The sequence below is a fragment of the Scyliorhinus torazame genome, chromosome 19, assembly GCF_047496885.1.
Source record: "Scyliorhinus torazame isolate Kashiwa2021f chromosome 19, sScyTor2.1, whole genome shotgun sequence".
Taxonomy (NCBI): domain Eukaryota; kingdom Metazoa; phylum Chordata; class Chondrichthyes; order Carcharhiniformes; family Scyliorhinidae; genus Scyliorhinus; species Scyliorhinus torazame.
The window spans coordinates 72,948,757-72,960,897 of record NC_092725.1 but is presented as its reverse complement, the minus strand read 5'-3'; the positions used below and the strand labels follow the sequence as shown (position 1 = coordinate 72,960,897).

The following is a 12,141-nucleotide window of genomic DNA, read 5'->3' as shown; positions in this document are numbered from 1 at the left end:
GTCTACTGCATTCGCTGCTCCCAATGTGGTCTCCTCTATATCGGAGAGACCAAATGCAGACTGGGTGATTGCTTTGCTGAGCACCTTCGGTCTGTGCGCATTCAGCACCCTGACCTTCCCGTTGCTTGCCGTTTTAACAAAAGACCCTGCTCCCATGCCCACATGTCTGTTCTTGGCCTGCTGCAATGTTCCAGTGAAGCGCAATGCAAACTGGAGGAACAACATCTCGTCTTCCAGTTAGGCACACTACAGTCTTCCGGCCTGAACATTGAATTCAACAACTTCAGATAATCAGCTCTACCCAACCTCGACCCATTTGTTTTCATTTCATTTGAACTGTTTTTTACCATTTATTTCTTTCTTAATATATATTTAATTCCCCCCCCCCACATCTCATCCACCTTTCCTTCACCTTTTTCCTCTTTGCTTCCCCCTTACCCTCCACATCTACAGCTCATCCTCTGATGTTAGTTTCTCTGCTGTTTGGCCTTTCACACCTTTTGTCCTCTCTGGGGACTGCCATTTGCACTCTTTCCCCTTGGTTTCTGTGGCCATTAGCACCCGGTTCCCTGGGTCTCTGTGGCTATGACTCATCTTTCATTCTCACTCCACAGTATAAATATTTCACACTTTCTTTGTCTGTTAGCTTTGACAAAGAGTCATTGGACTTGAAACGTTAGCTCTTTTCTCTCCCTACAGATGCTGCCAGACTTGCTGAGATTTTCCAGCATTTTCTCTTTTATTTCAGATTCCAGCATCCGCAGTAATTTGCTTTTATCCAGTGTATAGATCACTGTCTACATTAGGAAATAGCCTAGGCTGCTACAAATAATTGCCTGCATCTTTAAAAGCATTATTAAAACACTCTTTAAATGCAGCACTTCGGTCTTGGGAGTATTACCATTTACACTGTAGCTCTGTGGTTACTAATCCGTTTGAAAATTGGTCCTTCTGACAAAGACATTTGAGAACCAGTGGAATAGGATGGTTGTGCGTTGTGAACAGTCTAATTCACCTTGGGATAATGGTTAAGCAGGTGTGGAATCAGTGCGGGGGACATGTATTTTATGGTGGAAGTCAAAGGCCGTGGCTTCAGTCTTAACATTTAAACTGGAGAATTGCAGATCATGCCAAATGAAATTTTGGACAAGCAGTCTACCAGCACAAAGTGGTGGTGGAGAGATTGAGACGGGCATCATCAGCGAACACATGGAAGCGGACTCCGTGTCTGTAGATAACGCTGCTCACATTATTATTCATGTTGTATTCAAATGTACAGTCAGCTGACAAAATATTTTGTATGTTTCATATTTTAATCTTACTGGCCTGATTTAGTTTAGTGATGTTCCATTCACATTACCCATGCCATGACAATGAATGTCAGACCCTAACCTACATTCTATAATCCCTTTTAAATACATTGTTCCCAACATACCTGGCATCAGTTTTGGCTTTGTTACCTTCCTCAGTTTTAGGGTCATTTCCCATATTTCTTTGTGACTTTTAAAACATATTTTTATTCTCCATTTTCACATTTTCTTCAAAATTTATACCCACCAACAAACAGTAAACGGTAACAAATACAATGTCAATCCTCTTATTAACAACAACTATGCCATCCTCCCACCAACCCCCAAATAATGGCCCGCATGACAATATAAGCATCAAATAAAACAAACCCTCCCAAGAAAAAAAAAAGAAAAAAGGAATCAGGAATCACCTATAGTCCACCCCACCCCCCCAACCCCTGCCCCCCTAATATTCAAAGCCATCTAATACACAAAAGTGTATTGTGAATGACACCCATGAATTGTAGACCCGTGTCCTCGCCACCGTAAAGTCCTGGTATATGTGTATACCAGCTCCAGCCCACTGCACCACCCGCTTCTGCTTTGCCCAGCACAGGACCTTCTCCTTCACGCTGTACCTACGGAAACAAAGTCACTACTCTTGGCGGCTCACTAGCCTTTGGTATAGGCCTCCACGACCTATGAGCCCGAACCAGTTCGTATCGAGAGGGACCATCTCCCTCCCCCAATAGCTCCGCCAACATCGTGGCGAAATACTCCGTCGGCCTGGATCTGTTTTCCAGGTCTTCCAAAATGGCTTGCAGACCCTTGTTGGTCTCTATCACCCTCTGCAGCTCCTTCCCCATCGAGGTGAGTTGATCACTGTGCTGCGATAATGCCTCTTCCACTTCCTTCAGTGTCTCACCTTGCTCCCGCACCTCCGCCGCTGCGCTTGATACCGCCGCCCTCACCGGGGAGATTGCCTCCTCCACCAGCACTTTCAATACCCCCCCCCCCATCTCCTTCTTCATCGCTTCCATGTGCTTTGTGAACTGTTTTTCCAAGTTCCACGGCCATCACCTTGGTCATTTCTTCTGCTGTGAGCAATGCGGCCTCCCCTGGTGCCCCAGCCGCTGCTTTCCAAACAGTTCCTGCACTGGCTTTTCCACTCACCGGCCAACTTTCATTGACCCCTTTTTCACGGCCGTTGTCTCCCCAAAGCTGGACATTTCTCCTCACTGTGCCTTCCTACAACCTTTTCAGCCTCCGTTGTCCCCGGGACCGGGCGTCAAACCCCGAAAATTCTGTAACTGAGGGGAGCCCACCAACGTGCGGCTGCCTCCCACCCGCCGTCACCGGAAGTCCATTTCTTTGTGATTTTAAAAAGAAAAATCCTCTTCATGCTCCTAGCCTGGCTGGAAGAAGATCTGGCCCCAGGGTGATGATGGTGTCTCCTGTGGCCAGAAAGCTTCCTCACTGCAGCTCTTCCTCCACTGCCTGCCAGACTTTATCAGTTGGTTTCACATCCGAATGACAAACCAGTGTTGGCCTTTCTATGTGACGCTTTCTTCCAAATGCAAATTTCACTTGGAATGTCTTTGGACTATTCAATGAAATAAAGCAATCGTGACAGACTAAAAATCTCCTCCTTTGGGAATGTATCTAAAGGAGCCGGTGCAAATATTGGATTTCCGGTTGTGCGCGCATTTACAGTAAGTAAAAAGTAGGTTGGGGTAGCAAGAGTCGGGGTGGGGGGGGGGGGGGGGGGGGGAGAAAAAAGAGGCTTCGACTACAGAAGCCTGATGAAGCTGGCTGCAACTACTGTGTTCTGGCCTCTTTCCCGTGTACACCGAGCAGCTGACAGCTCCACTGGGCTCTGACCCAATTTACAGCCTCGCTCAAACTCAGCTTAAAAATGTCAATGGGAATTTCCTGCTGAGATGAAGGAAGACAAGCTCAGGCAAGCAAGAACAGGCCTCACATTGATGAAAGCTATTAATAAATAATAAGGGTTTGCCAGCATTTTAAAGGTGACCTTAACAACAGCTTCCTTCTCCATTACTCGAGACTTCTATTCCGTTTTCAACAAAGAACTAGCACCTGCAGCACAAGTGAAGACTGGTGCACGACAGCTTTCCCTCTCAGGGTAAGATTTTTTTTCCTTTTTTAAAAAGGGCAAGTTAGATTATCTCTCTTTGAAGATGTTCCTCTTCCCAACTAGCCCTTCGGCCTAAAACAAAGGATGGGCAGCACTGTAGCATTGTGGATAGCACAATTGCTTCACACAGCTCCAGGGTCCCAGGTTCGATTCCGGCTTGGGTCACTGTCTGTGCGGAGTCTGCACATCCTCCCCGTGTCTGCGTGGGTTTCCTCCGGGTGCTCCGGTTTCCTCCCACAGTCCAAAGATGTGCAGGTTAGGTGGATTGGCCATGATAAATTAAAATTGCCCTTAGTGTTGGGTGGGGTTACTGGGTTATGGGGATAGGGTGGAGGTGTTGACCTTGGGTGGGGTGCTCTTCCCAAGAGCCGGTACAGACTCGATGGGCCGAATGGCCCCTTCTGCACTGTAAATTCTATGATCTATGATCTATGTTTCACCGAACAACAGGAAAGCCACGGATACAATTCAAACATAATTTGACATTTCTGTATGCGACCAAATTGTAACAATACGTGGGTCAGGGTTTCTCGAGTATTAAGAGACCTGAGGCTTGGATGAGCATCTTTACTGAAGGAGCAGAGATTCAGTCATGCTCATCCATCTACCACCGCCAGTCCCCTCCGCACCCAATTCCCAATGATGCTGATCAGCAACTAGGGGGTCACTCATGTGAAGCATTTACCAATTGTGGGTAGTACATGAGATAGGCTTAGGAACTCACTGTAAATTCTTCTGCAGTGATGAATACATTTCCAAATGAATCATAGAGCAGGCCAATGGACTTTGCATTTCGCTCTGAGGAACACAGTCCCAAGTGGTTGCGAACAGGATAAACAATGGATGGACTTTTCACTGGAACCATTGTTGCAAACAATACAAGGTCTGAATTATGCAGCTTTTATGTGGTGGAGAACCAAAATCCACACTAGCATTCAAATATCAATCCATGGACCATAGAAGCCATGTGGCGAATAACAAAATCTTTATTTGAGACTGGAACTGAAGTACTTTTTTTTTTTTAAATGGGTCCCAATCTCACATTCGTGCAAGATCTGAGAGAGCGAGTGGAGTTAGGTACTTGAAACCTGGAATTACGCATTTCCCAAAGGTCTTGCAGTTTTTAAATTGCAACCCTCTTCATTAATTTTCTGTCGTTTTTTCTGCCCACAGCAGCAAGGTCAATAAGCCGGTTTCCTGTTCGGCAGGAAAGTCCTCGGCACCCCCACACCATCAGGGAGGGTGCTTGGGGAGAAAATCATCAAGACCCATCATTGGCCCATTCTTTGACCCTTCCTTTGGGTCTGCTGAGTCGGATAGGTCAGCTGCCCAGACTCCTGCAAGACGGAGGGCAAAAAACAGACGGAAAAAAAAAAAAAAGAGTTGTACCACATTTTTAAAAAGAAGCACAATCCTGAAGTACAGGTGCCAGACCCCTTATCCGGATTCCGAGAAGGAGCCGAAAACCAGCTATATGGCGCCCTGGGTAGCAATTTCAATAAAAACCTTTAATTCACACGCTAGTCCTAGCCCCCAAATCCATAAAATCCCCAAATCTGGCACACATCCAGTCCCAAGATTCCCAGATACCGAGTCCGGTACCTGTACATCCAAACATTTGTGAAAAAGAATATTGAATGAGAATCTGATATTTTTTATTGGAAACGGTTAGTAAGGGTCAACATCAATTCTCATTTCCACTGGAAATATATGAATTTAAAAAAAAAATCTGACGATCCCTTTGTTCACTGGATTGCTTTCCTGAACAAACACCCACCTGCAGAGGGGGAACGCAAAGGTCAGGGTTTCCTCGCTTTGATGCAGCTTTAATTTGGAAGTCACTCATCTCCATTCCTTGTCTAAACTACATTTTTTCTCTATATTTTTCTCTATTGGGAAAAGAAAATCTTGTCATTATCCAGTGGCTTAAATAATATTACAGCCAATGATATGATTTTGAACTGCAGTCACTGTTGTCATGTAGGGATTGCAACATCTGATTTGCCCACAGCAAGGTTCTCCAAGCAGTCTTGTGATAATAACCAAATAATCTGTTCTGGTGATGCTGGAGGAGGGATAAAGTATTGGCCGTCACCAGGGAACACTTCCTATTTTTCCGAAGTGGTGCCACTCCGTCCTTCATGTCCCAGGAATGTCGTACGGTCCTGCTCCCTCCCCCCTCCCCGGTCCTGCTCCCTCCCCCCTCCCCCCTAAACAGGGCAACCCGACAACTTTAAGTCAGTCAGAATTGTATAAACAAACACACTGAAGAAGTGAAGTTAAAAATATGCACAGTGGATGCTATTAAGAAGTAAAAATAAGTCTAGCGCTGGAAATATGGAAGAAATTGAGGAATTTTCAGTGGTCTAGTCAGCATCTTTAGAAAGAAAGCACAGGACAGGATATTTTGGGTGTTTATCTTTGATCGGAATATCCTCCGTCTCCATGCAATCTGACTGACCCTCTGTGGATTGCCAATGGTTCCTGTTTGTATTGTGCTGATATGTGCTATGCACGGTAGCTCAGTGGGTAGCACTGTTGCTTCACAGCTCCAGGGTCCCAGGTTCGATTCCCGGCTTGGGTCGCTGTCTGTGTGGAGTCTGCACGTTCTCCCTGTGTCCGCGTGGGTTTCCTCCGGGTGCTCCAGTTTTGTCCCACAGTCCCAAAAGACGTGCTGTTGGGTGAATTGGACATTGTGAATTCTCCCTCAGTGTACCCGAACAGGCGCCGGAATGTGGCGACTAGGGGCTTTTCACAGTAACTTCATTGCAGTGTTAATGTAAGCCGACTGGTGACAATAAAGATTGTTATGAGACTTATTGAATGTACAAACGGAGCTTTGAAAGGGAATGATTGAAACAAAAATTACTTTGAAATGCAGTAAGTATTGTTATGTAGGCACATAACGATGAGGTGGATGACTTGGGAACATGTTTTAGTTGTGTTGGTAGAGAGAGAAAACCGTGAGCCAAGTAGCTGTGGAACAAGGGATCGGAGAGACGGGAAATAAACCGCAAGTAATGAAGTGATTTTGTATTTTAACTTCATATAAATTTCCCTTTTGCATTAAGGACATCAAGAAGCCAGAAACTGTTTCTAAGGCATAAAAATAAATATCTAATGTTAGAGAAGCTCAAAAATGCAAGCTCAGTCGTTTAAAATATCGTGAGTTCCTCTGAAGAACCAAGTGCTCTCACAAAGCCTTCAATTGACGTGGCTTGTATAGTTACGTCCCAACTGGCACTAAGCTTAACATACATCCATGGGGTTCCTTTAACTAAAAACTCCCAGCAGAGATCAAAGGATGTTACACTTCAACAGGCACCAGTCAACAATTTTTCTCATGCTCAGAAGAGCCAGAGCCCCACCCAAACCAAAAATGACCCTAGTTTGGGGTTTAATGCAGGGATGGTTGTCTTACAGATTGTTGGCTTCGGAGTCAAAAACTCTTCCATGCAAAAAATAAACCACCCGCAAAGCAGGATCGAACAGCAATAAACTACATGTTTTCCACTATCCTTCCAGAAACCACAAAGTCTGAAGAATTAAATTATACAGTCTTCATGCAGAGGTTTCTCTACAGATTGCTCAAGAGTTAAGTGGAAAATCACTGCCGAAATCAAAGAGCTGAATGCAGGTTTGCCATGTTGATGAATGGGATGTGTGATGCATGCCCAATTTGTGTAGCGCCCGCCTAAATAGGGCAAAGCATTTCTGTAATTTTTCAAGCATTTGCAGCCATCTTCAGTCAGAAGTGCCGAGTGGAAGTTCCTTCTCGGCCTCCTCTGGAGGCCCCAGTACGCAGCTACCAATTCGATTCACTCCACATAATATCAAGAAATGGCTGGAGGCACTAGATACTGCAAAGGCGACAGGCCCCGACAACATTCCGGCAATTGTGCTGAAAACTTGTGTTCCAGAGCGTGCCAATCCCTTGGTCATGTTGTTCCAGCACAACACAGGCATCTACTCAGCAATGTGGAAAATTGCCCAGGTATGCCCTGTACACAAAAAGCAGGAAAATCCAACCTGGACCAATTATGGCCCCTCAGTCTATTCTCGATCATCAGCAAAGTGATGGAAGGTGTCATCAACAGAGCGATCAAGCAGCACTTACTCAACAATAACCTACTCACCGATGCTCAGTTTGGGTACAGCCAGAGCCACTCAGCTCCTGAATTCATTACAGAATTGTTCCAAATCTGGACAAAAGAGCTGAACTCCAGAGGCATCATTTGACTGAGTGTGACATCAAGGGGCCCCAGCAAAACCAGTTGAATTCATACCTGGCACAAAAAGGTGGCGGCTGTGGCTGTTGGCCATGAATCATCTCAGTGTTCGCACATTACTGCAGGAAAACCTTAGAAATGTATCCTAGGCCCAACCATCTTCAGCAGTTTCATCACTAATCTTCCCACCATCACAAGGCCAAAGTGGGGATGTTGCCGAATGGTTGCACAATGTTCATCACTATTCCGGACTCCTCAGACACTGAAGCACGTGCTTTGCAGCAAGACCTGGACAATACTCAGGCTTAGGCTGACGACAAGTGTCAGCAATTACCATTTCCACCAAGAGAGAATCCAACTGCTCCCCCTTGACATTCAGTTGCATTACCATCACCGAATCCCCCTACTATCACCACGCTGGGGGTTACCATTGACCAAAAACTGAACCAGACCAGCTATGTACAAGAGCAGGTCAGAGGCTGGGAATGTTGTGGCGAGTAATCACCTCATGACTGTCCAAACCTGTCCATTATTTACAAGACAAGTCATCAGAAGTGTGATGGAATACTCCCCACTTGCCTGGGTGAGTGCAGCTCCAACTATACTCAAAATGTTCAACACCATCCAGAACAAAGTATACAAATATAAGAGTTAGGTGCAGGAGTAGGCCAATCGGCCCTTCAAACCTGCTCTGCCATTCAATAAGAACATGGATGATGTGAGCGTAACCTCTCGTTTACCCCCTTTCACCTCCTTCTTTATCAAGAATCTATCTAGCTCTGCCTTGGAAACCTATTGAGGAAGGGAGTTCTAAAGACTCACTCCCCTCAGTTAAAACAATTATTTTCATCAGTGTCCTAAATGGATGATCCCTTATTTTTAAACAGTGACTCGGAGTATGAGATTCTACCACACGAGGAAACATGTTCTTTACATTCACCCTGTCAAGACCCCTCAGTATCTTGAATGTTTCAATCAAGTTGCCACTTACCCTTCTAAACCCAAGTGGATACAAACCTAACCTCTTCAATCTTTCTTCATAGGACAATCAGCTCCTTCCTGGTATTAGTCTAATAAACCTACTCTGAATTGCTCTACCTACATACCAGCCTTTGGTGATTCATGTACAAGGACACCCAGATTTCACTGCACCTCAGAATCTGTAATCTCTCATCATTTAGATAATATGCTTTCTTTTTATTCTTCCTGCCAAAATGGACAATTTTACATTTTCCCACATTATACTTCATTTACCAGATCTTTGTCCACTTGTCTATCCCATCTATAGCCCCTTGTAGCTTCCATATGTCCTCTTCACAACTTACGTTTCTTCATCAGCAAATTTAGCAACCATACCTTTGGTCCCCTTCATCCAAGTCATTTATATTGTTGCTGATTTTCTCCTTGGTTCAATTGCTCTGTTTTAATACCTTTGCTCTAGAGACGCCAGGCATCTTTATGATACCGCCATGAGGTTCAAGTCCGAGTAATGATCAATAACCCAATACACCGATTAGTAAGATTTAAATCAAAGCACATTTATTGTACACAGTAATCGCTACTCATGCACAAATTCTACATCTAAGCTACTTCTACAACTAACAGGCCTATACTTAACTTCGGACTGGCCCACCAGGTCAGGGGAACAAATGGCCTTTCATTCGGGTTCTGAGTCTGCGGGATTCGAAGTTGGTACGGACTGGTAGCTAGGAGCGCCTATCTCATAGAGAGCGTGGAATTAAGACTTACGTTATTCGGGAGTCACTGCACCGGTCACGGTCAATGTTGGTTCGTGTTGCTGGGTGACCCGGGCAGGACGCAGAGGTGAAGAGAGAGCGATTTGAACTTGGGGCTCAACTCTTATGGTCCCCAGGGGCTTCCCACCTTTCGGGGCGGACCCTGTACCTGGTCCCAAGTGATTGGGCTTTGTCCCAATCGCTTGGTTCGATTTTCTCCAATACTGGAGCGGTTCCCTGATCGATGGGTGGTCTTGAAGTGCTCGTTGACCTCCTTTGTGTTGGCTCCTGCTGGCGCCGAGGAGTCTTGCTTTGCTTTATGTGTCCAAAATGTTACTTATTGTTCCCGGGGATTGCTCATCAGTATGCAGATGGCTTTTTGTTATGCCGATGGCCGCTGGTATCGATGTTGTCTGGCCTTTGCAGAGGTAAATACACAGCAAACCTGCAGCTACTGGTTTCTGTCTATGTTGGCTGACTTTCCCATCAGCCTTTGCCATTCACCATTTTAAATCTGGAGTTGGCCAATTTAGGTGGCTACAATATAAATTCTAAATAGTGGAAGTCTAAACACTGATCCCTGTGGCACATCACTTATTACGTCTTGACATCAGAAAAATGCCTCTCTATGACTACTCTGATTCCGGTTAGCTAGCCAATCGCCTACCATGCCAATGTGTTACCCTAACACCATGAGCTTTTATTTTCCACAATAGCCTTTGATGTGGCACATTATAAAATACCTTCTGGAAATCTAAATACAGTACATCTAACCATTCCCTCTATCCACAACACATATGATGAGTTCAAAAAACACCAATAAATTGGTTAAAAAGGATTTCCCTTTCACAAAACCATGTTGACTCTGCCAGATTGCCATGAATTTTTCCAGGTGTCCTGTCAGAACATCTTTAATAATAGCTTCTAACATTTTCCATGGACAGATGTTCGGCTAAGTGGCCTGTAGTTTCCTGCTTTCTGTCTCATCTCCCTTTTTGAATAAGGAGCTATTTTCCAATCCTTGAATCTAGGGAATTTGAGAAAATTAAAACCAACCCAACAACTACCTCACTAGCCAATTCTTTTAAGACCCTAGGGTGAAGTCCATCCAGACCCGGGGACTTGTCAACCTGCAGCTCCAAAGAACCACTTCCCTGGTGCTTGTAATTTCCCCGAGTTCATCCCTCCCTTCTACTTAGCTATTTCTGGGATGTTATTGTATCAGCTACAGTGAAGACCAATGCAAACTACCTGTTCAATTCATCTGCCATCTCCTTATTTCCATTATTAATTCCCCACACTCACTTTCTATAGGACCAACCCACCCTGAAACAAGGGGAGTGAAAATACTGATAGAAACTCCATCTTCATTTTTCTAGCTAGCATCACTCACTCTCAATTTTCCCTCCCTATTAATCTCGTCATTCTTTTTTTTAAATAAATGTCTTTTATTGGATTTTTGAACAAAGTATATTTGCCGTTATGTACACAGGATATGATAGAAGAGAAGAGCACACACACACAAATCATGAAGGGAGAGGAGAAAAGAAAAAAAAAAAACAGGAACAACACGATAGAAGTACAAAATCAAACAATGTAACTGGTGGGGTATAATGCACCCGCCCAGCCGCAGCAACTCAGTACACTTGGCAAAATTATTTGCACACATAAGTAGGCATCTGTTTGTGGGGGGGGTAGATATACAATTGGGTGCCGGAGAGACAATACCGGAGGGCAATCCTCGAATGGGTCTGATGCTGGTGTTTCCCCTTGCTTCTCCCGGATGGATTTCGCTGCCGTTGTCGTCTCGTGCTCACTACCGCTTCGGCCGACCCTCCCGTCTTCCGCCTGTATTCTCCTTTTTCTCTGTTCCTGTGGCTGCCAGGTTTGTTAACGTTTCCCCCCACCCCCCCACCTCGCTCTCCTCTATTGTTCCCTGTCTCTTCCCTCTTCTCTTCCCCCCCCCCCCCCCCCCACCCTGTGGTTCGCCTTTCCTTCTTCTTAGATTTAGCTGCCCCCCCACCCTCCCCCCCCCTCACGGTCTATCTCTCCCTCTCATGCTTTGGCTACTTTCCCCTGATTCTTGGCTACCTGGCTATTCTTCTGCTTGTTTGTTGGCCACAAACAGGTCCCGGAATAATTGGGTGAATGGCTCCCACGTTCTGTGGAAGCCGTCGTCTGACCCTCGGATGGCGAATTTGATTTTCTCCATTTGGAGAGATTCCGAGAGGTTGGACAGCCAGTCTGCAGCTTTGGGTGGTGCTGCTGACCGCCAGCCGAACAGGATTCTACGTCGGGCGATCAGGGAGGCAAAGGCAAGGGCGTCCGCCCTCCTCCCCAGAAATAGATCTGGCTGGTCCGAAACCCCGAAGACTGCCACTTTCGGGCATGGTTCCACCCTCACCCCCACCACTTTGGACATTGCCTCGAAGAAGGCTGTCCAGCACATTGCAAGTCTGGGGCAAGACCAGAACATGTGGGCGTGGTTGGCCGGGCCTCCTTGGCACCATTCACATCTATCCTCCACCTCCGGGAAGAACCTATTCATACGGGTTCTTGTTAAGTGGGCTCTATGTACCACTTTTAGTTGCATCAGGCTGAGCCTTGCGCACGTGGAGGTGGAGTTGACCCTATGCAGTGCTTCGCTCCAGTGTCCCCATGTCCTCCTCCCATTTCATTCTTGTTGCGTCCAGTGCGGTGTCGGCCCTTTCTACCTGTCTGTCATACAT

At 45.7% G+C, this 12,141-nt stretch overlaps 1 protein-coding gene and 1 long non-coding RNA gene across 3 annotated transcripts in view; one reads left to right on the top strand and one right to left on the bottom strand.

Annotated features, from left to right (window-relative positions):
• LOC140396215 (proline-rich protein 5-like) overlaps window positions 1-12,141 on the bottom strand; it is a 174,045-nt gene that overhangs the window by 41,125 nt on the left and 120,779 nt on the right. The gene's annotated exons all lie outside the window — the stretch shown is intronic.
• LOC140396219 (uncharacterized) overlaps window positions 3,324-12,141 on the top strand; it is a 41,674-nt gene continuing 32,856 nt past the window's right edge. Inside the window, exon 1 of the long non-coding RNA XR_011936483.1 lies at window positions 3,324-3,435. This is a non-coding gene — a long non-coding RNA (uncharacterized lncRNA). The remainder of the gene's footprint in view (window positions 3,436-12,141) is intronic.